Source organism: Bufo bufo, chromosome 5, assembly GCF_905171765.1.
Source record: "Bufo bufo chromosome 5, aBufBuf1.1, whole genome shotgun sequence".
Lineage (NCBI taxonomy): Eukaryota > Metazoa > Chordata > Amphibia > Anura > Bufonidae > Bufo > Bufo bufo.
The window spans coordinates 182,086,720-182,110,131 of record NC_053393.1 but is presented as its reverse complement, the minus strand read 5'-3'; positions in this window follow the sequence as shown (position 1 = coordinate 182,110,131).

The window sequence follows — 23,412 nt, the reverse complement described above, 5'->3', positions numbered from 1 at the left end:
CAGATTAATTAATGGTCCTTTAATACTGTGATAAATGTGGTTTGACGGTAGCAGTTTATCCTTCAGTAAGCGGCTTTACAAAAGTCGCACGTCTTAACGAAAAAGTTGCATGTTCTATTAAAAAGTTGCATTAGATAAGCATGGTCCTTGCTAGAGTGCAATTTTTGCGCATTTTTTTGCGACTTTTTAGCCTGTGATCCAGCGTACTCCACTACAATCGCTCCAAGATAAGACTCCTGCCTCCCAAATCTCCAGCCTTCTATATCGGCAGCTTATTTATCTTTGCCCAATACTTTATCTGCACCTCGGTAACCCCGTTGTATTGCTTCTATAACTTCCTCCTGTAGGGCTTTTGGACCGTTATGTTATCCCTGTAACCCTTCATGGTGTCCTTTTGATCACCGGGCCTCTACAAACTGACCCCTGTATCCTTACATTACTTAATCACCTGTCCTTTCTTCCGCCCAACTCCCTTCCCCCCCTTTTTTTACATTTATTCACCCCTTGCAGTTCATTAGCTTTTTTCCCACAGATATTTAGCATAATATATTGGGAGCTATATGCATGTATGTAATTTGACAAGTGTACCTTCTGCCTCCTCTAATCATGTATATTTTGTAACCATTTTTTCCACAAAATATTTTAATTTTTATTTTATTTCCCATTTGCAATTAAGTCACTCATTATCTCTGTTACTTTAATTATAGATTGTATAGTCATTGCACTCACCGATTATGACTACCATTATGACATGGGGATTGTAACTGGATCATGTTGATGATGTAAAGTGATACTATTAAAACTTGAATAATTGCCAATCTAAGAAGTTGTGTGCCGCAATTTTCTACTATAATATTCAACATTTAGCACCAAAATTGTGCTACAATTCTGGTGTAAAATTCTGCCTCAAGCTAAGTCAACAAATAGCTGGTATAGGAGGGCTTGACTTGGGCGCAACATATCCAGTCATATGTTATGAGTGCTCTGCAGCAGCTAACTCCAGTTATCCAGACCTTATCCTGTGCCCACAAACTGGGATTTCTATCCACATCTGCCTCAGAGATGCTCAGAGGGCCTACGTCATGCCATTCTCCTCTCCTCCTATACCTGGGTGTCTCTGCTCGATAGGGTTGTAGCGAGTCACCGCTGCTATCTCCAATTTTGCAGTGATCCTCCAGCAGCCGTGTGCAGCTATTTTGCTAATAATGGCATAGGAGGTGCCCCTGGCATAGGGGGTTTTGCTAGTATCTGATGGGCTCATTCCATGGTGAAAGCCCTGGAAGACAAAGCATCAGGAAACAAGTCCTACAACCACTTCTCAACAAAGGTTCCAGGGGCATGGTTCTATTCCTATTGAAGCCACATAATTCACTCCTATATGATGTGTCTCTTATTGATGCTTTTGATAGATTATCAGGTGTGCATATTAATTGACAAAAGTCCTTTCTTGTGGGGTACTGTGTTCCTCATTTTAAATACCTGGGAATACATGTCACTAGGGATAATTCTCAGTTCTTTTTACTCAACATTGCTCCTTTGTTGATTTACCATAACTTTAAAAGTTACCTTACCTAAACTTTAAAGTTTTGAATTCCTTTACTCTCTCTGTAGCCAGGCGAATTACAGTAACCTGCTTAAGATGATCGTAATTTCTAAACTTTTATATGCCCTTTAGCACACTGACATTATAGTTCCCCAGAAGTTCTTTAACATGATAGAATCCCATATATCTCTGTTCATTTGGGGCAAAAAATATGCCTTAGCAGCCTACAGTGCCCTAAAGATATGTGGGATGCTGCCTTACCTATTTTTCCGATGTATTATATAGCTGGGCAACTACAACATATATTCGACCCTGGTTGTCAAAGACGCCATTGCCTGGACATATCCTCCAACATGTCCTGGAGGATAATCCCTATGTTTTATGTCCTTTGAACAGTTGGGGAATTTATATAATATACCACCCACAGGTTTTTATACACTGCTCAAAAAAATAAAGGGAACACAAAAATAACACATCCTAGATCTGAATGAAATATTCTTCTGAAATACTTTGTTCTTTACATAGTTGAATGTGCTGACAACAAAATCACACAAAAATAAAAAAATGGAAATCAAATTTTTTAACCCATGGAGGTCTGGATTTGGAGTCACAATCAAAATTAAAGTGGAAAAACACACTACAGGCTGATCCAACTTTGATGTAATGTCCTTAAAACAAGTCAAAATGAGTCTCAGTAGTGTGTGTGGCCTCCACGTGCCTGTATGACCTCCCTACAACGCCTGTGCATGCTCCTGATGAGGTGGCGGACGGTCTCCTGAGGGATCTCCTCCCAGACCTGGACTAAAGCATCTGCCAACTCCTGGACAGTCTGTGGTGAAACATGACGTTGGTGGATAGAGCGAGACATGATGTCCCAGATGTGCTCAATTGGAATCAGGTCTGGGGAACGGGCGGGCCAGTCTATAGCATCAATGCCTTCGTCTTGCAGGAACTGCTGACACACTCCAGCCACATGAGGTCTAGCATTGTCTTGCATTAGGAGGAACCCAGGGCCAACCGCACCAGCATATGGTCTCACAAGGGGTCTGAGGATCTCATCTCGGTACCTAATGGCAGTCTGGCTACCTCTGGCGAGCACATGGAGGGCTGTGCGGCCCTCCAAAGAAATGCCACCCCACACCATTACTGACCCAATGCCAAACCGGTCATGCTGGAAGATGTTGCAGGCAGCAGAACGTTCTCCACGGCGTCTCCAGACTCTGTCACTTCTGTCACATGTGCTCAGTGTGAACCTGCTTTCATCTGTGAAGAGCACAGGGCGCCAGTGGCAAATTTGCTAATCTTGGTGTTCTCTGGCAAATGCCAAACGTCCTGCACGGTGTTGGGCTGTAAGCACAACCCCCACCTGTGGACGTCGGGCCCTCATATCACCCTCATGGAGTCTGTTTCTGACCGTTTGAGCAGACACATGCACATTTGCGGCCTGCTGGAGGTCATTTTGCAGGGCTCTGGCAGTGCTCCTCCTGTTCCTCCTTGCACAAAGGCGGAGGTAGCGGTCCTGCTGCTGGGTTGTTGCCCTCCTACTGCCTCCTCCACATCTCCTGATGTACTGGCCTGTCTCCTGGTAGCGCCTCCATGCTCTGGACACTACGCTGACAGACACAGCAAACCTTCTTGCCACAGCTCGCATTGATGTGCCATCCTGGATAAGCTGCACTACCTGAGCCACTTGTGTGGGTTGTAGACTCCGTCTCATGCTACCACTAGAGTGAAAGCACCGCTAGCATTGAAAAGTGACCAAAACATCAGCCAGGAAGCATAGGAACTGAGAAGAGGTCTGTGGTCACCACCTGCAGAACCCTCCTTTATTGGGGGTGTCTTGCTAATTGCATATAATTTCTACCTGTTGTCTATCCCATTTGCACAACAGCATGTGAAATTGATTGTCACTCAGTGTTGCTTCCTAAGTGGACAGTTTGATTTCACAGAAGTGTGATTGACTTGGAGTTACATTGTGTTGTTTAAGTGTTCCCTTTATTTTTTTGAGCAGTGTAGTATTTTATAGATACCTTCAACTACACTATGCCCTTTCTTTATAATTTCTGTCCTCGGATTTGTTCATCCTTTCTTACCCACTGATAAGCATCCTAGGAAGCAGGACCCAAATTGCTTAATTTCAGCTGCCTATACCCACTTGATCCAGTATAAGGTGCTAATTGCATCCACGACTGCTGAGGCCAGATGGTGCAGTTAGTATGGATCTTACTCCTGAAAATTGATGTGCTGCACTGATTACTTCTCTCCAGGTGTCTCCATCAGTTGATCACCGATTTATACAGATTTGTATATTGCATCAATGTTACCTTACACTGATCCATCTGCCAATGGACAGGATTCCCACTATGTAATGCCATACGGTACTACGGTAGGTGCCTGCCTCCATATGCTGGTTTCTTGCATTTTATGTGGTCATGCCCTGAGTTGCAGTCCTTTTTGGATGGCAGTGACAGATCTCCTATCTGTTATAGGGCAAGTCATCCCTCTCACCTCCCGTTTTCTGGGGGAGGATGGTTGAACATATCACACACAGCTCTTGCTATATAAAACACCATTTCTGGCCCATAAGTCGGTGGTACTGAGATGGATGGTGAGATGCCCTTCTTCCCATATTAAATCTTGTAAACACAATTGTTCCATATGAAAGAATAGATACAAAAACAGGAACCACATGGAGATTTTTCACAACGTGTTGAATATATGGTGTAGTTTCCTCTAACTGGTTATACACAAAGAAGATTTTAACAATCCCTAGCATCTGTAAATCCCTCATAGGAAAACCACAGATTTCTGGATCCACTCTTCTTATGCCATATTGCTCCTACCGGAATTATTTCTCCTGATTTTATATTTGCTCAATACCTTAATATTACTGCTGGACTTGACAGTCTTGCAAGGACCCCTACCTTTGATATAATTATGTCATAGTCTATACTTTTTGTGTTTTATATGTGAATCATGTTGCAAAGTACTGTAGTATTTAATTCAAAGGTGTTCTGTGTGCTGCTTATGATTGCATTATATACTGCATACTTAGGGCTCATTCAGTAGACCATATGAATGATTCCGCATCTGTTCCGCAATTTTGTGGAACGGATGCTGACACGCTCATTTTAATGGGGCTGCAAAAGATGCGGACAGCACACCGTGTTCTGTCCGCATCCTTAGTTCCATTCCACGGCCTTGTAGAAAAGATAGAGCATCTCCTATTCTTGTCCACAATCTCGGACAATAATAGGCATTACTATCATAGTAATACTACTATCAAAATGCGGAATGTACACGGCCGGTATCCGTGATTTGCGGACTGCAAAACACTACGGTCGTCTCAATGAGCACTTAGTCTGTATGTCTTGACTGTTGTATTTTATTTCAATAAAACAAGTTTAAAAAAAAATGCTGTTGTAGAATTAGACAAAAGTGTCTTGCCCTGCACCACATTTCTCGCCTGTCATGAACCACTGTGATATATTTGGTGCATGTCTACATAGGCGGTCTACGTTTATGCCATCTAGAAGATTAGTAAATCTGGACCATTTTCTTCTGTCCCTGACAAATTCATTCCCAATAAAGAATGCATTTAACAGGTGTTAAATTTCCATCTGTCATACGGCACATCAAGTAGCTAACTGAAATACAATTGCAATCTTTTGGGATAAAGAAGTTTATCAAATATTTGTTATAGCATGAAATACCGATAAAGTCTGTGAGAGATTTGTAAACGGCAAAATGTTATCAATTATATCAAACATTACCAATAATTTACCTATGGGGCATGATCCAAGGTCAGGAATGAATTTATCGACCTTATTACAATTAGCCTTTTTGAAGGGTTACATAAACAAAAACAACATCCTGTTTTTCCCCAATTTTCCATTTCCTGCCCAAACTGCACAAGGGAGATTTTCTACATATTTTTGTGTCAAGCATAACATACTGTATGCGTACATGTAAACTGCAGTTCAGGGAATTCTAAGTATACAGAGACCCTTCTGTAAATGTGTGCATGAGGACACTTCCCCCTCTCTTTGTCAGTCAAATTAAAAGGATTGTCTCATCACTAGAGATGTCGCGAACATAACATTTTCTGCTCGCGAACGGCGAATGCGAATTTACGCAAATGTTTGCGAACGGGCGAACCGCCATAGACTTCAATAGGCAGGCGAATTTTAAAACCCACAGGGACTCTTTCTGGCCACAATTGATGGAAAAGTTGTTTCAAGGGGACTAACACCTGGACTGTGGCATGCCGGAGGGGGATCCATGGCAAAACTCCCATGGAAAATTACGTAGTTGACGCAGAGTCGGGTTTTAATCCATAAAGGGCATAAATCACCTAACATTCCTAAATTGTTTCGAATAACGTGCTTTAAAACATCCAAAGTGTATATGATCAGGTATGATGTTGTATCGATCAGGAAGTGTAAGGGTTACGCCCGCTTCACAGTGACAGACCAAATTCTGACAGACCAAACTCCCCGTTTAACGCACCGCAAACAACCACAAAGAGTTGTCGTCAATAGTTGACACACTCATGACATAAATTTTATTCCTCTATGCCTCAATCTTGGTGTAGTGACTACTGTGCTCGTGCGCACGTTCGGGAGATTGCAGGCGATGGCGGTTTTTCAAAGCCTATGGTCATGCTGAGGTAGTTCAGTGACAGTTAAGTGACCCAGAAAACAATAATTCTGCAGTGTGGGCCCATTGTTGGCCTAGTAGACTTTAATGATCACCTTAGATCAGTGGTGGCGAACCTATGGCACTGGTGCCAGAGGCGGCACTCAGAGCCCTGTCTGTGAGCACCCGCACCCTGGAAAAAGTCTAAGGCATACCAATATGCCTTAGACTTTACCCGCCATTCATCAGCGCAGGGCGCACTATGTACAGGACAAGCAGCGCACTAAATGTAGGCAGGTTATTATAGCCAAATGATAAAGTACATAGAAGATGTACTATATTGGACTGTAGTATTCAGGGTAAATTGCCGTGTTGGCACTTTGCGATAAATAAGTGGGTTTTTGGTTGAAGTTTGGCACTCGGTCTCTAAAAGGTTCACCATCACTGCCTTAGATGATCTCAAAGAATATTAATGTTTTTTCTATGAAAATTTATCCAGCCGATCGCTTTTGGTCTGTTCACAATTAAGCAACGACCTTATCATCTGGGGTGTGCCAACATTGCCAACACACTCAGAGGTGATCGCTTCATTGTGATACGGAAGCCCCTTCACCACAACAAGGTAACGATCACGAAGGGGCCTGAAAAATTAGGTATTGTAGCAGCGGCCGGAAAAAATGATATTTTCCAGGCAGAAAGTGCACTAAAACGTTTTGGCTTGAACCCTAGTTGGTGGCGGAGAAGTCACGCAAGTCATCCGGCATGCAGAGATAAAATACAGTAGCGTGTGGACCATTTTTAGCCTAAGGCATATCATCAGGCCTTTTTTTGTCAAATGCATCCCCCACTGTCAGTCCCTTCGGGATCCATGCCTCATTCATCTTAATAAAGGTGAGGTAATCTAGACTTTTTTTACCTAGGCGACTTCTCTTCTCAGTGACAATAACTCCTGCTGCGCTGAAGGTCCTTTCTGACAGGACACTTGAAGCGGGGCAGGCCAGAAGTTCTATCGCAAATTGGGATAGCTCAGGCCACAGGTCAAGCCTGCACACCCAGTAGTCAAGGGGTTCATTGCTTCTCAGAGTGTCAATATCTGCAGTTAAGGCGAGGTAGTCTGCTACCTGTCAGTCGAGTCGTTCTCTGAGGGTGGACCCCGAAGGGCTGTGGTGATGCGTAGGACTTAAAAAGCTCTGCATGTCCTCCATCAACAACATGTCTGTAAAGCGTCCTGTCCTTGCCGGCGTGGTCGTGGTAGAAGGAGGATTACTTTCACCTCTTTCCCTGTTAGATTCCCGTTGTGCTGTGACATCACCCTTATACGCTGTGTAAAGCATACTTTTTAATTTGTTTTGTAACTGCTGCATCCTTTCCGACTTCTGGTAATTCAGTAACATTTCAGCCACTTTCTGATTATACCGGGGGTCTAGTAGCGTGGCCACCCAGTACAGGTCATTCTCCTTCAGCCTTTTTATACGAGGGTCCCTCAACAGGCATGACAGCATGAAAGACCCCATTTGCACAAGGTTGGATGCCGAGCTACTCATGTTCCGTTCCTCGTCCTCACTGATCTCATTGAAGGTCTGTTCTTCCCCCCAGCCACGTACAACACCATGGGTACCAGATAGGTGACAACGAGCACCCTGGGATGCCTGCCGTGGTTGATCTTCCTCCTTCTCAAAGCCACATTCCTCCTCTGACTCCTCTTCCTCAGACTCCTCTTACAGCGTTGCCGCAGGTCCAGCAAGCGATGATAAGGCTGTTTATGGTGGTGATGGTGACCACAAATCTTCCTCATCCTCTTTACGCTCATCTACAGCCTGATCCAGCACTCTTTGCAGGGCACGCTCCAGGAAGAAAATAAATGGGATAATGTCGCTGATGGTGCCTTCGGTGCGACTGACTAGGTTTGTCACCTCCTCAAAAGGAGGCATGAGCCTACAGGCATTGCGCATGAGCGTCCAGTAACGTGGCAAAAAAATTCCCAGCTCCGCAGAGGCTGTCCTAGCACCCTGGTCATACAAATACTCGTTGGCGGCTTTTCTTGTTGGAGCAGGAGGTCAAATATTAGGAGTGTTGAAGTCCAACGTGTCGGGCTGTCGCAAATCAAGCGCCTCACTGGCATGTTGTTTCGCCGCTGAATATCGAAAAAGTGCGCCATGGCCGTGTAGGAATGCCTGAAATGGCCACACACCTTCCTGGCCTGCTTGTGGACGTCCTGTAAGCCTGGGTACTTATGCACAAAGCGTTGTACAATCAGATTCAACACATGTGCCATGCACGGCACATGTGTCAACTTGCCCAAATTCAATGCCGCCAACAAATTGCTTCCGTTGTCACACACCACTTTGCCGATCTCCAGTTGGTTCAGGGTCAGCCACTGATCCACCTGTGCATTCAGGGCAGACAGGAGTGCTGGTCCGGTGTGACTCTCTGCTTTCAGGCAAGTCAACTTCAAGACGGCGTGACACTGCCGTATCCGGGATGTGGAATAGCCCCTGGGGAGCTGGGGGGGGTGCAGTTGATGTGGAGCAAGACGCAGCAGCAGAAGAGGACTCAGCCGAGGAGGTTAGCGAAGAGGATGGAGTAGGAGGAGTAGAGGAGGTGGCAGCAAGCCTGCCTGCAAGTTGTGTCACCAACTCCTCTGCAGAGCCACGCATTCCATGCTTGGCAGCCATCAGCAGGTTTACCCAATGCGCTGTGTAGGTGATATACCTGCCCTGACCGTGCTTTGCAGACCAGGTATCAGTGATCAGATGGACCCTTGTCCCAACACTGTGTGCCAGAAATGCCATGACTTCCTTTTGCACAATCGAGTACAGGTTGGGGATTGCCTTTTGTGAAAAAAAAATTCAGCCAGGTACCTTCCACTGGTGTCCCAATAGCTACACATTTTTTGAAGGCCTCAGACTCCACCAGCTTGTATGGTAAAAGCTGGCGGGCTAAGAGTTCCGACAAGCCAGCTGTCAGACGCCGGGCAAGAGGGTGACTCTGTGACATTGGCTTCTTACGCTCAAACATTTCCTTGACAGACACCTGACTGTGGGCAGATGAGCAGGAACTGCTGAAAGTGAGAGGTGGAGTGGCGGGTGGTTGAGAGGGGGCAAGGAGGACAGCAGTGGTTGACGTGGCTGAAGATGCTGGACCAGGAGGAGGATGGCGGCTTTGAGTTTGTGTGCTGCTTGTACTCATGTATTGATCCCATAGGCGTTTGTGATGTAAGATCATGTGCCTTCGCAAAGCAGTTGTACCTAGGTGGGTGTTGGACTTCCCATTTGCAACCTGTTTCTTTTGGCACAGGTTGCAAATGGCATCACTGTTATCAGAGGCAGACACACAAAAAAAATGCCACACTGCTGAGCTTCGCAATGAAGGTATTCTGGTGGTGGCAACAGCATGCGTTGATTGGCGTGCTGTCTGGCTGTCCCCAGGTGCTGATACATGCTGTCTGACTGTGCCACTAGCTCCTTGCGACGACCTCCCCATGCTTCCAACTCATCTCCTCCTCCTCTCTGTCTCCCCATCTGAACTTTCTCCCTGTTCTTCTTCTCTTCTAGCGGGCACCCACGTGACATCCACGGACACATCGTCATCATCAACGTGACAACTCAGCAAAGGAAGCAGCAGCGGGTACAACATCATCATCATCACACCGTACATCCATGTGTGTAATGCTGCCTGACTGAGACATATCCCTGTTATCTACATCCTCTGGCAATAATGGTTGTGCATCACTCATTTCTTCCAACTGATGTGTAAATAACTCCTCTGACAGATCAAGTGAAGCAGCTGTGGTGCTAGTGTTGGTGGTGGCGGCGGACGGGCGAGAGGTAACTTGAGAGGTGAGCTGGAGGAGGATGGTGCGTCAAGGTTCCGAGCGGAAGCTGTAGAAGATTGGGTGTCCTGTATAAGCCAGTCAACTATGTCCTCTGAATTTTTCGAGTTCAGGGTACGTGGCCTCTGAACACTGGGCATTATTCTAGGGCCAAAGGAAATCACAGCACCACGACCACGACGGCCCCTGCGGGGTGGCCTGCCTCTGCCTGTCATTTTTTTTTAGATTAGTGGTACTATGCGTGCAAGGTACTGTGCCACCCTATATGAGTTGTAGGCAGTGGGCACAGTACAGTTCTATGGGCCTGACACTCACTGGCAGGCAACTGCAATTATATTACAGAGGAAAAATGTAATTAATTTTTTAACAGCAAGGTGCTGTGCCACCCTATATGAGTGGTGTGCACACAGTACAGTCAGTGGACCTGACACTCACAGGCAGGCAACTGCAATTATATTACAGAGGAAACATTTTATGACTTTTTTATCTGCAAGGTACTGTTCCACCCTATATGAGTGGTGTGCACACAGTACAGTTTGTGGGCCTGTGGCCTCTCACACACGGAGAAAATAATATATAGAGAGAAAATAAAATAAAAGCAGACTGATGTACCAGCCCTAAAAAGGGCTTTTTGGGGTGCTGTCAGGACGCTGTCCTTACAGCAGATGAGTCTTTGAGGACTGGAGTGGACACAGAACACTGGCCTAGCTAACGATTTCCCTATTAATTCAGCAGCAGCAGCACTCTCCCTGCTCTCACTAAGACTGCAGCTTCAGAATGAATCTAAGAGGGCTGCTGTCCTTGCTTTTTGATAGGAGGTGGGAGGGTCTGGGAGGGAGGGTATGCTGATTGGCTGGAATGTGTCTGCTGACTGTGAGGTACAGGGTCAAAGTTTGCTTAATGATGACGTATAGGGGGCGGACCGAACATCGCATATGTTCGCCCGCTGCGGCGAACGCGAACAAGCGATGTTCGCCGGCGAATAGTTTGGGATATCTCTACTCATCACCCTATTACTGGAGTGTGGAGTTGAGTAAACTGATTTGCAACTGAACTTTAGCCAATCAGAAATCTGCTTGCAGGGCATATGAGCTATCACACTATCACTAAGTTACAGCAATGCAATGTTGGTACCCGTTGCAGCATGGCGAAACAACCCCTTTCAGAATGTAGCCACTGGATTGATCCTGCCAAGCACCTCTGACAAATAACTGCCTTTGCCAGGGGAAGCCAGGCATTTACCCTGCAGCTAATAATACGGCAGATGGGTAGTTCTTGTCTTCATGATATCACCTCTTGTTCCATAGCAATGGCTCTATAAAAATAACAGTATTAGTTATTATGGAACTTTTGTCATAACAGCTGCAACTTTTTATTTTATTTTTTTTATTGCCAAGCTGTAATAAGATTCAGTTAAGCTGAACTGAGTCATTTAATGAAACTGTTTTAAAAATTCAGAATATATCTTAACCACATCGCTGCTCTCTACATTTTTGAATAAATGCTTGCCCCAAGGCCTATTTAATACATTTATGAGATTTATTTTAATATCAAATTTGTCATTATATTACAAAATTTCACATAAAAATACATTTGTGAAAAAAGTCTAATATACATGCAGGGTAGCTCTGATTAGCACAAAATGAAATAAATTTCTTTTGAACCGTATAATATATTATGTATAATGTTGTAAAATTGGTACTAGCTACCTTCTTCAAGTAAACTGTAGAAAATGCATTTACTCTTAATGTACAGCAAGGAAAAATGCAACAATTCAAAGGATTTCACATATAGTATTTTCTAATTCAACATGTTTTACAGAAACATATTTAGACACAAACGTGCAAAAAGTTACACAGAGGATACCAGAGTAAAAACATCTATCAAGTATTGTACCCAGTAAGTTTAAATATAGGTTGGATGCAGGCAGAGAATAATGTTAAAATCGTTAATAGGTGAAAACCATTGATTATCTCATAACAGTAGCACTGGTTTTCTGAACCTATTGCCCTTGAAGTTGATATATTAGAAGTAGGAAGAATGGGCTGGCATAAGGATTTGAGCAACTTGGACAAGCGCCAAATTGTGATGACTAGACAACTCAGAGGCTCTCCAAAATGAAGGATCTTCTGGGATGTTACCGGTATGCATTGGCCAGTACCCATCCAACATGTTCCATGGAAAAAATGTACTGGTGATCCAGTGACAGGGTCTTTGGCACCCAAAGCACATTGATGCACTTAGGAGCTGGTTGGTCTAGTCCAATCCCAGAGAAGAGCTATCATTGTACAAATTGATAAAAAAAAGTTAAATATGTATTACAGTTGTAACAAGTTATCCCCTTGCCACAGGATAAAGGATAACTTTTAGATTGTTGGGGTTGCAACCCATGGGATTTCCACCGATCACAAGAACACAAACTCGGTACATCACTGGGCCCCAAAATAAAAATGGAGTCAAGAATATGCACTGCCGCTATGTTCTTCTCTATAGGTACTGCTGGAGATAGCCAAGTACTAGTGATGAATGGGGAGCAACATGTTACAACTACAATACTCTTTTCATGCTGACTAGGAAAGAAAGGTGTCAGAACACAAATTGCATTGCAACGTGATATGTATGGCGCTGCATTGCCAGAGACTGGTCAGAGTCCCTACACTGATATCTGTCCACTGCTAAAAACAGCTACAGCTACTGGATAGTGGAAACATGAAAGAAGAATGGCGGATCTGATTAATCACATTTTTTATTCAGTCAGTCAGGTACATGTGCAAAGCGTACCTGGAGAAGAAATGACACCAGGAGGTACTATGTAAGCAAGCTGGAGGAGACAGTGTGATGAGCAGACCCCTGATAAATAGATTGATAACTACTATTGTTTGCGCCTTTGAATGAACAATGCACGTACAAGCCAGTAAGTTAACTTATTAAAAAAACTGGGAGGAAAAAAACATATATATATATATATATCTATATATATATATATATATATATATATATACACTGCGTGCAGAATTATTAGGCAAATGAGTATTTTGACCACATCATCCTCTTTATGCATGTTGTCTTACTCCAAGCTGTATAGGCTCGAAAGCCTACTACCAATTAAGCATATTAGGTGATGTGCATCTCTGTAATGAGAAGGGGTGTGGTCTAATGACATCAACACCCTATATTAGGTGTGCATAATTATTAGGCAACTTCCTTTCCTTTGGCAAAATGGGTCAAAAGAAGGACTTGACAGGCTCAGAAAAGTCAAAAATAGTGAGATATCTTGCAGAGGGATGCAGCACTCTTAAAATTGCAAAGCTTCTGAAGCGTGATCATCGAACAATCAAGCGTTTCATTCAAAATAGTGAACAGGGTCGCAAGAAGCGTGTGGAAAAACCAAGGAGCAAAATAACTGCCCATGAACTGAGAAAAGTCAAGCGTGCAGCTGCCAAGATGCCACTTGCCACCAGTTTGGCCATATTTCAGAGCTGCAACATCACTGGAGTGCCCAAAAGCACAAGGTGTGCAATACTCAGAGACATGGCCAAGGTAAGAAAGGCTGAAAGACGACCACCACTGAACAAGACACACAAGCTGAAACGTCAAGACTGGGCCAAGAAATATCTCAAGACTGATTTTTCTAAGGTTTTATGGACTGATGAAATGAGAGTGAGTCTTGATGGGCCAGATGGATGGGCCCGTGGCTGGATTGGTAAAGGGCAGAGAGCTCCAGTCCGACTCAGACGCCAGCAAGGTGGAGGTGGAGTACTGGTTTGGGCTGGTATCATCAAAGATGAGCTTGTGGGGCCTTTTCGGGTTGAGGATGGAGTCAAGCTCAACTCCCAGTCCTACTGCCAGTTTCTGGAAGACACCTTCTTCAAGCAGTGGTACAGGAAGAAGTCAGCATCCTTCAAGAAAAACATGATTTTCATGCAGGACAATGCTCCATCACACGCGTCCAAGTACTCCACAGTGTGGCTGGCAAGAAAGGGTATAAAAGAAGAAAATCTAATGACATGGCCTCCTTGTTCACCTGATCTGAACCCCATTGAGAACCTGTGGTCCATCATCAAATGTGAGATTTACAAGGAGGGAAAACAGTACACCTCTCTGAACAGTGTCTGGGAGGCTGTGGTTGCTGCTGCACGCAATGTTGATGGTGAACAGATCAAAACACTGACAGAATCCATGGATGACAGGCTTTTGAGTGTCCTTGCAAAGAAAGGTGGCTATATTGGTCACTGATTTGTTTTTGTTTTGTTTTTGAATGTCAGAAATGTATATTTGTGAATGTTGAGATGTTATATTGGTTTCACTGGTAAAAATAAATAATTGAAATGGGTATATATTTGTTTTTTGTTAAGTTGCCTAATAATTATGCACAGTAATAGTCGCCTGCACACACAGATATCCCCCTAAAATAGCTAAAACTAAAAACAAACTAAAAACTACTTCCAAAAATATTCAGCTTTGATATTAATGAGTTTTTTGGGTTCATTGAGAACATGGTTGTTGTTCAATAATAAAATTAATCCTCAAAAATACAACTTGCCTAATAATTCTGCACTCTCTGTATATATACACACATACATACATACACTCACCTAACGAATTAATAGGAACACCATACTAATAAGGTGTTGGACCCCCTTTTGCCATCAGAACTGCCTTAATTCTACGTGGCATTGATTCAACAAGATGCTGATAGCATTCTTTAGAAATGTTGGCCCATATTGATAGGATAGCATCTTGCAGTTGATGGAGATTTGAGGGATGCACATCCAGGGCACGAAGCTCCCGTTCCACCACATCCCAAATATGCTCTATTGGGTTGAGATCTGGTGACTGTGTGGGGGCCATTTTAGTACAGTGAACTCATTGTCATGTTCAAGAAACCAATTTGAAATGATTCGAGCTTTGTGACATGGTGCATTATCCTGCTGGAAGTAGCCATCAGAGGATGGATACATGTTCTCATTCTGTTTACGCCAAATTTGGACTCTACCATTTGAATGTCTCAACAGAAATCGAGACTCATCAGACCAGGCAACATTTTTCCAGTCTTCAACAGTCCAATTTTGGTGAGCTTGTGCAAATTGTAGCCTCTTTTTCCTATTTGTAGTGGAGATGAGTGGTACCCGGTGGGGTCTTCTGCTGTTGTAGCCCATCCGCCTCAAGGTTGTGCGTGTTGTGGCTTCACAAATGCTTTGCTGCATACCTCGGTTGTAACGAGTGGTTATTTCAGTCAACGTTGCTCTTCTATCAGCTTGAATCAGTCGGCCCATTCTCCTCTGACCGCTAGCATCCACAAGGCATTTTTGCCCACAGGACTGCCGCATACTGGATGTTTTTCCCTTTTCACACCATTCTTTGTAAACCCTAGAAATGGTTGTGCGTGAAAATCCCAGTAACTGAGCAGATTGTGAAATACTCAGACCGGCCCGTCTGGCACCAACAACCATGCCACACTCAAAATTGCTTAAATCACCTTTCTTTCCCATTCTGACATTCAGTTTGGAGTTCAGGAGATTGTCTTGACCAGGATCACACCCCTAAATGCATTGAAGCAACTGCCATGTGATTGGTTGACTAGATAATTGCATTAATGAGAAATAGAACAGGTGCTCCTAATAATTCTTTAGGTGAGTGTATATATATATAATATACAGTACAGACCAAATGTTTGGACACACCTTCTCATTCAAAGCGTTTTCTTTATTTTCATGACTATGAAGGCATCAAAACTATGAATTAACACATGTGGAATTATATACATAACAAACAAGTGTGAAACAACTCAAAATATGTCATATTCTAGGTTCTTCAAAGTAGCCTCCTTTTGCTTTGATTACTGCTTTGCACACTCTTGGCATTCTCTTGATGAGCTTCAAGAGGTAGTCCCCTGGTCTTCCAACAGTCTTGAAGGAGTTCCCAGAGATGCTTAGCACTTGTTGGCCCTTTTGCCTTCACTCTGCGGTCCAGCTCACCCCAAACCATCTCAATTGGGTTCAGGTCCGGTGACTGTGGAGGCCAGGTCATCTGGCGCAGCACCCCATCACTCTCCTTCATGGTCAAATAGCCCTTACTTTCAACGTTTTCCCAATTTTTCGGCTGACTGACTGATCTTCATTTCTTAAAGTAATGATGGCCACTCGTTTTTCTTTACTTAGCTGCTTTTTTCTTGCCAGAATACAATTTCTAACAGTCTATTCAGTAGGACTATCAGCTGTGTATCCACCTGACTTCTCCTCAACGCCACTGATGGTCCCAACCTCATTTATAAGGCAAGAAATCCCACTTATTAAACCTGACAGGGCACACCTGTGAAGTGAAAACCATTTCAGGGGACTACCTCTTGAAGCTCATCAAGAGAATGCCAAGAGTGTGCAAATTAGTAATCAAAGCAAAAGGTGGCTACTTTAAAGAACCTAGAATATGACATATTTTCAGTTGTTTCACACTTGTTTGTTATGTATATAATTCCACATGTGTTAATTCATAGTTTTGATGCCTTCATAGTCATGAAAATAAGAAAACGCTTTGAATGAGAAGGTGTGTCCAAACATTTATATATTATAACATTGATTTATATTATACTTAAAGGGGTTATCCCATAATTAATATAAAAAAATGAAAATCAGACATCATATAGTACATGACAATCTCTTTCTAACAAAGCTAGAACCAGCCCTGTACCTCACATAGATCCAGACATCTCAACATTCATTGCTCTGCTAGATTTATATCACGCTGAAAGCTCAAAGGAGCGTCTTTTCTGCTGCAGCTAAGGGGGCGTGTCTAAGCTCTCACTATCACAGCTCAGGAGGCAGTAGAATGATGAAACTGAGCATGTGCGGCCATCTCAGTTTCAGTTATCTAGTTATTGGAAATGCAGTGGCAAGAATGTGTCATTAATAAGGTAACCAATGCATACTAACAACCTAACATTAGCAAAGAGAAATAGTCATTTTGTTTTAATGATGTTAATGAATCCCTAAGGTCTAGATGTTATCCAGAATAGAAGGTAAAGAGAAAAATAATCAACATGTCTTAATGACTTGGTGGACTGCTTTCTTTCTATTATTGTGCATAGGGAGACAAATTTCAAACACAGGCTGGAGGGCAACATGAATACTAAAAACTGAATACTCATGTAACATTGAGAGGACTATTGACTGCAGCATCTGAGGGGGGTTAAACTACCAGGATCAGAGCAATCTCCAATCACAGTCATTGCTGGCAGGTGTCAGCTGTATTAAACAGTCTCAGACTTACAGCTATGTCAAGATGCAATTAATGTGTACCCAACCTTTCCTAAAACTTGCTTTTAAACTGCTCCAAATGCCCTAGAATTAAAGGTTATTCCATGAAAAATGTAAAAATTGAAAATCGGATATTGTTCTGTATGGGGTCAGAAGGTTGCAGTGGGTGGCTACGCGCTCAGTTTCTCAAGGGATCGCTCCATGACCTAATGGTGAGAATGGATTCCAGTCCAGGTTTTCCTGCTTAGGTTTGCAATCCTTTTTGTCCCATTTAGGAATTTGTAGCTTTTCCTTTCCTGTCAGCCATTCCCAGCTACTATATATATTTTCCCTTTCGGCTTCCCTTGTTGCCAGATATGGACTCCCTTCCAGATCTTCTATTCTAACCTCAGGTGGACAACTGTTGCTGTGGAGCCATTGGAACTGGAGCTGTTGGATCTACGGTTTACTCCTGTTGTTGTCTCCTGTTGTTGTTGTCTCCCTTCGGGGATTGTTGATTGTGTTTCTTGGTAAGCCAGGGATGAGGCACGTGATCCGCATACGGGTTAGCAGCCCATCTAGGGATGTCAGGGCAGCCAGTTCCCAGTGCCAGGTGAGCTAGGGGTCACCACTCCTCCCTCTCCCTAGTGGAAGAGTACTCCTCTTACCTCCCCTCTGCACCGCACATCTGTTACCTGCCATCTCAGATGTGATACATATAGTACACAGCAGTATATTTCTAATATGCTTAGAACCATACCTGTACCTCACATGGATACAGATATCTCCCTACTCTTTTCTCTAGAGATGAGAAAAGTTTTGAAAAATTTATTTCGGCAGCTTCGCCGAAGTACGTCAAAAATCTTGATTCATTACAAATTAATTAGTCCCGAATCACTATATATAAATCAATTATACCCAGGCCACTCTGCCTTAGGTTATGGCCACATGAATTGGTCATACTGCTGGCAGGTTGCAGCCATGTTGTGGTGAAAAACTGTGTGGTCAATTAGCCCGCAGCTTCCTTTCATTTAACACTCACTGTATAGTTGGCCTTCATTGTTAATGCCCGCACCATTAATGCACCTTTAAACAGAGTGTACCCACTTCTCCAACTCCAGTGATCTACTGCCCTACAGGTGGGACCCCTTCTTCTGCCATCTGCTTTTCCTCCATTTCCACATCATCTAATATAGATGATAATATGTCATCAGGAATACCCAGCTCCTCCTCTCTCTGCATCTTGCTGACTTTTGTAGGACATGGAAACTTTAAATGATGATTTGAAAGAAGTAAAGCCAGCAAAACATGAGGATGGTCATCAATAAGACCTGGCCCCACTAAGTAGAGCAGACTGGATGGTATAGGTTGGCACACTGGCAGTGGAATAATAAAGTCTTCCATCCTATTGGTAAATAATTAAATATCTTAGTTTATGGCTGATGTAGGAATAAGTAAATTAAATTAAACTAACGCTAAATATCTCCCTGAAGTCTCCCTGGACTCTCCCTTTCCAGTATTCTTCTAATAATTGTTTTCAGCAACACTGTCCCTAGCACATGAGCGCTTGCCAGATCTCTCCCTATGCTCAGCTCACAGGACAATAGCGGAGATAGCGCAGGATGAGGGTTTTATAGGGATGTGACATCAGAGGGGGTGGCTATCTGCAGATTGGCTGGCTGCATGGCATTATGGGTGATATTGCATTCCTGGGCTCGTCTCCTCTACACTTACAGTAGTTTCACTTATTAACACGTGCAGCCGCCATTTTAGGAAAACCTAATTCATGAAGCATGAGAAAATTCTGATTTGTTGCGAATACAAGTTTTCTTAAACTTCAGACCGAATTCTACTTTACCCAACACTACTTTTGCTACAATTGCTCTGCTAGATTTATTTCAAGCTGCATGCTCAGAGGTTGTGTCCTTTCTCAGGGAGTGTGTCTTTTCTGCTGCAACTGATGACAGTTGAAGGATGAAAGTGAACACGTATATCAACCTCAGTGAGCTGAACAGAGAATTTAGAACAAGGTGCACACACGAGGTGGCGCTATACAGATGGATTTTAGTGAATGACTCAGTGGCTATGATTAATTTTTTAAATACATGCAATAATAAAGGTATTCAGATCCAGGTGCTGGTTAGAAAATTTTTACATTTTAATTTTTTTATTTTTTTTTGTAAAGTTTTTTTATTAATTTGTTTTACTGTCTCCGTATCAGGTCTCCAAAGGTTGGTCCTGCCTATAGCGCACTTCACTGTTGTGCATACAAAATCTTCCCTGTGCCCGCTCTGCTCAAAGCTCTGCATGGTACATCATAGTAGGAGACCCTTTAGGGACCTGTTTTGGTGTAAAGGCAAAATTAATTGATAAAATGAAAAATCAATTAATAAAATATATAGCAAATATGACTTTTACAGCATTTGTCAAAGTTTAAAAGTAACTTGCATAAAAGTTTTGGTACACTTTAAAAGGACTGTCATTTTAACACATCCTCACACAACACAAATACAGTAATGGATGCATAGTATACAGGACCCTTAGTTTAACTCAGCAATCCATATCTTTAAACTCACTCACTCTCATATCCCCACTGTGCATCCATTACCTGGCCATGCAGTGCATAGAGAGGACTAGTCCTGCAGTCCACTCTAATATATGGACATGCTCAGGCGTCCTCTCTATGCATCATACGGCCAGTTCCCAGGCCCCAGCGGGAAATCAAAAATGAGCATAAAGATAATAATTACTTATTTGACCTCCCTGTCCTGTATACTATGCATCATCAGTATAGTATAATAGCAGGCATGGCCAACCTGCGGCTCTCCAGCTGTAGGCAGTCTGGGCATGCTGGGAGTTGTAGTTTTGGAACAGCTGGAGAGTCTCAAGTTGGCCATTCCTGGTATATAGAGTTGGTCAAAGGTGACAAAGTCCATTTAATGGGTTAAAAATGAGAATTATTTATAAATTACGTACAGTTCAGTATTCATTTACATACATGTATTTTATGTTAAATGTATTGTACTCTTTGTATGCAAAACTTAAAACCCCTCAGGATAACTAATTCCACTCCAGTAAAATAAGGATTGTGACTCATGCCGAAACTCAGAAAAGTATTTACTTCTGTTTCGCTGCACACAATGATTAATGTTTACTTAGGGAAATGTTTACCCAGGCAGTTTTAACATGTAGGGTCAATAAATCTTAATGTACACCTTAACAGAAGTGGAACTTGTGAAATGTTATAAACCCTACTAATGAAAAGGTATAAATCTTTAAAATTAGGATCATTAGTCAGCGTTATATGCTACACTAGTGACTGAATTGAGATTCAAAGTGGTGCTTCATGCTTCCAGTAGCTGTGTTGCTTGGGCGACTATTTTAAAGTTTAAAATGTCAGTTTTGATAACAACATCACACGAGTGTAGAAAAAATAACATGTCGGCGTATAATGGTTTCCATTACATTCTTTCACATTTCAAGTATGTGATAGGGATTTGCATATATATAATATTTTGATATTATAACAGGAATTACCCCCTTTAGGTCTAGCAGTGTTCTGATTATAACTTGGTCAATGGCAGTCTATTATTATCTAAATGGCAGTAAATACATAAGAAAATATAGTTTGTAATCTCTCATGGAACTAGTTGTTGTTTAGTAGTAATTTAGTTTTGATTGGAAATTTACAGTTGATAGCAAAAATTAGTGTTACGGAATTGAAAACATTTTTCTAGTTATACTGGTTATTACAGAATGGTGTCTACTAGAGACGAGTGAAGTTTTAAAAAATTTGATTCGGACCCTTCCGCAAAATTTCCCCCAAAATTCAATTCCATCTGAATTAATTTGTGACAAAGCACGTTAAAAATCAGCTATTTCCTGGCTGCACAGAGCCTGTATAGTAGTGTAGAATACTTTGCATTGCAGAAACATGCATAGCTAGTCCACTGGGGTAGTGAAACAATTACTGTGTGTCAGTATGACAGGCAGGTGACAGGCGTCACTCTAAGAATCGGTTCACACTTTACTTATTTGGTCAGTTATGAGTCCAAAACTGACCAAATAACTTAAAGGGGTTGTCTCATCATAGACAATGGGGGCATATCGCTAGGATATGCCCCCATTGTCTTATAGGAACAGAGCCCTGCAAGGTGGTGGCCAGAAGACTCCGGTCCAGTCACCACCAAGCCGGCTCCCCATAAAAGTGAACGGGAGCATACTGCGCATGTGCGATCCCTGCTCCCATTAATTTCTAAGGGGCATGTTTCCCGAGTCCTTAAGGACACATGACGTACCGGTACGTCATGTGTTGTTCCGATCACCGCCGCCCGGCAGGCGGTGATCGGAACAAGGTGCCTGCTCAAATCATTGAGCAAGCACCTCGGCTAAATGCGCGGGGGGGTCCCGTGACCCCCCCGTGTCGGCGATCGCAGCAAACCGCAGGTGAATTCAGACCTGCGGTTTGCGGCTTTTACCTTATGCGGCGGCGGTGATCGGAGGTGCCATCGGTGATCGGAGGGGCTGTGGGCGTGGAAGGCAGCCCGATGGCATGGAAAGCAGCACGATGCATTCCTGAGGCATCTGCGCTGCCTTCCGGTGAAGAGCCTGTGAGATCCAGCCCCCTGGATCTCACAGGCCCCGGAAGCTGTATGAGTAATACACACAGTATTACTCATACAGCAAATGCATACCAATACAGAAGTATTGGAATGCATTGTAAAGGAATATACCCCCAAAAGTTCAAGTCCCAAAGTGGGACAAAAAACAAAGTGAAAACAAAAGTTAAAAAAATAAAGTTTTCCTCAAAAAAAAAAAAAAAGTTTCAAGTGAAAATAAACAAAAACGTAATTTTCCGCAAACAAAGTCCGTATCGACCGGCTCTATAAACATATCACATGAGCTAACCCCTCAGATGAACACCGTAAAAAATAAAAACTGTGCTAAATAAACAATTTTTTTGTCACCTTACATCACAAAAAGTACAACAGCAAGCGATTAAAAAGGCATTTGCCCACCAATATAGTACCAATCTAACCGTAACCTCATCCCGCAAAAAATGAGCCCCTACCTGAGACAATCGCCCAAAAAAAACTAAAACTATGGCTCAGAAAATTGAGACACTAAAACATCATTTTTTTTTTTAAATAGCGGAGGATGAATAGACAGCGGCACTCACCAGTGTGATGAAATTCAAGTGGGTACTTTATTCCGACAGGCAGAGGGCAGACAATTCTATACACGCATGTAAAGAGCAGCGACGGCCGTTTCACGCTAACAAGCGCTTCCTCAGGCTCAGGCCTCAGACGCAGAGCCTGAGGAAGCGCTTGTTAGCGTGAAACGGCCGTTGCTGCTCTTTACATGCGTGTATAGAATTGTCTGCCCTCTGCCTGTCGGAATAAAGTACCCACTTGAATTTCATCACACTGGTGAGTGCTGCTGTCTATTCATCCTCCGCTATTTCATTTGTGACAGTCTCCCTGCTATCTCAGCTGAGCACCGCCGCGAGTGTGTAGTTTCCGAAGTAGCCCATTACCTCCTCCACACTGTGTGATTAGGACTGTTTGCGTCATTGTGCCGCACCTGCTTCTCTTCTCGTGATATCATTTTTTTTTGTTTGAAAAAAGCTGTTATTTTGTAAAACTTACATAAATAAAAAAAAGCATACATATTTGGTATCGCCGCGTTCGTATCGACTGGCTCTATAAACATATCACATGACCTAACCTCTCAGATAAACACGTAAAAAATTTAAAATAAAAACTGTGCTAAATAAACAATTTTTTGTCACCTTACATCACAAAAAGTGTAATACCAAGCGATCAAAATGTCACACGCACCCCAAAATAGTGCCAATAAAACCGTCATCTCATCCCGCAAAAATCATACCCTTCCCAAGGTAATCGCCCAAAAACTGAAAAAATTATGTCTCTCAGACTATGGAAACATTAAAACATGATTTTTTTTTTGCTTCAAAAATGAAATCATTGTGTAAAACTTACATAAATAATAAAAAAAAGTATACATATTAGATATCGCCGCATCCGTGACAACCTGGTCTATAAAAATATCACATGATCTAACCTGTCAGATGAATGTTGTAAATAACAAAAAATAAAAACGGTGCCAAAACAGCTATTTCTTGTTATCTTGCCTCACAAAAAGTG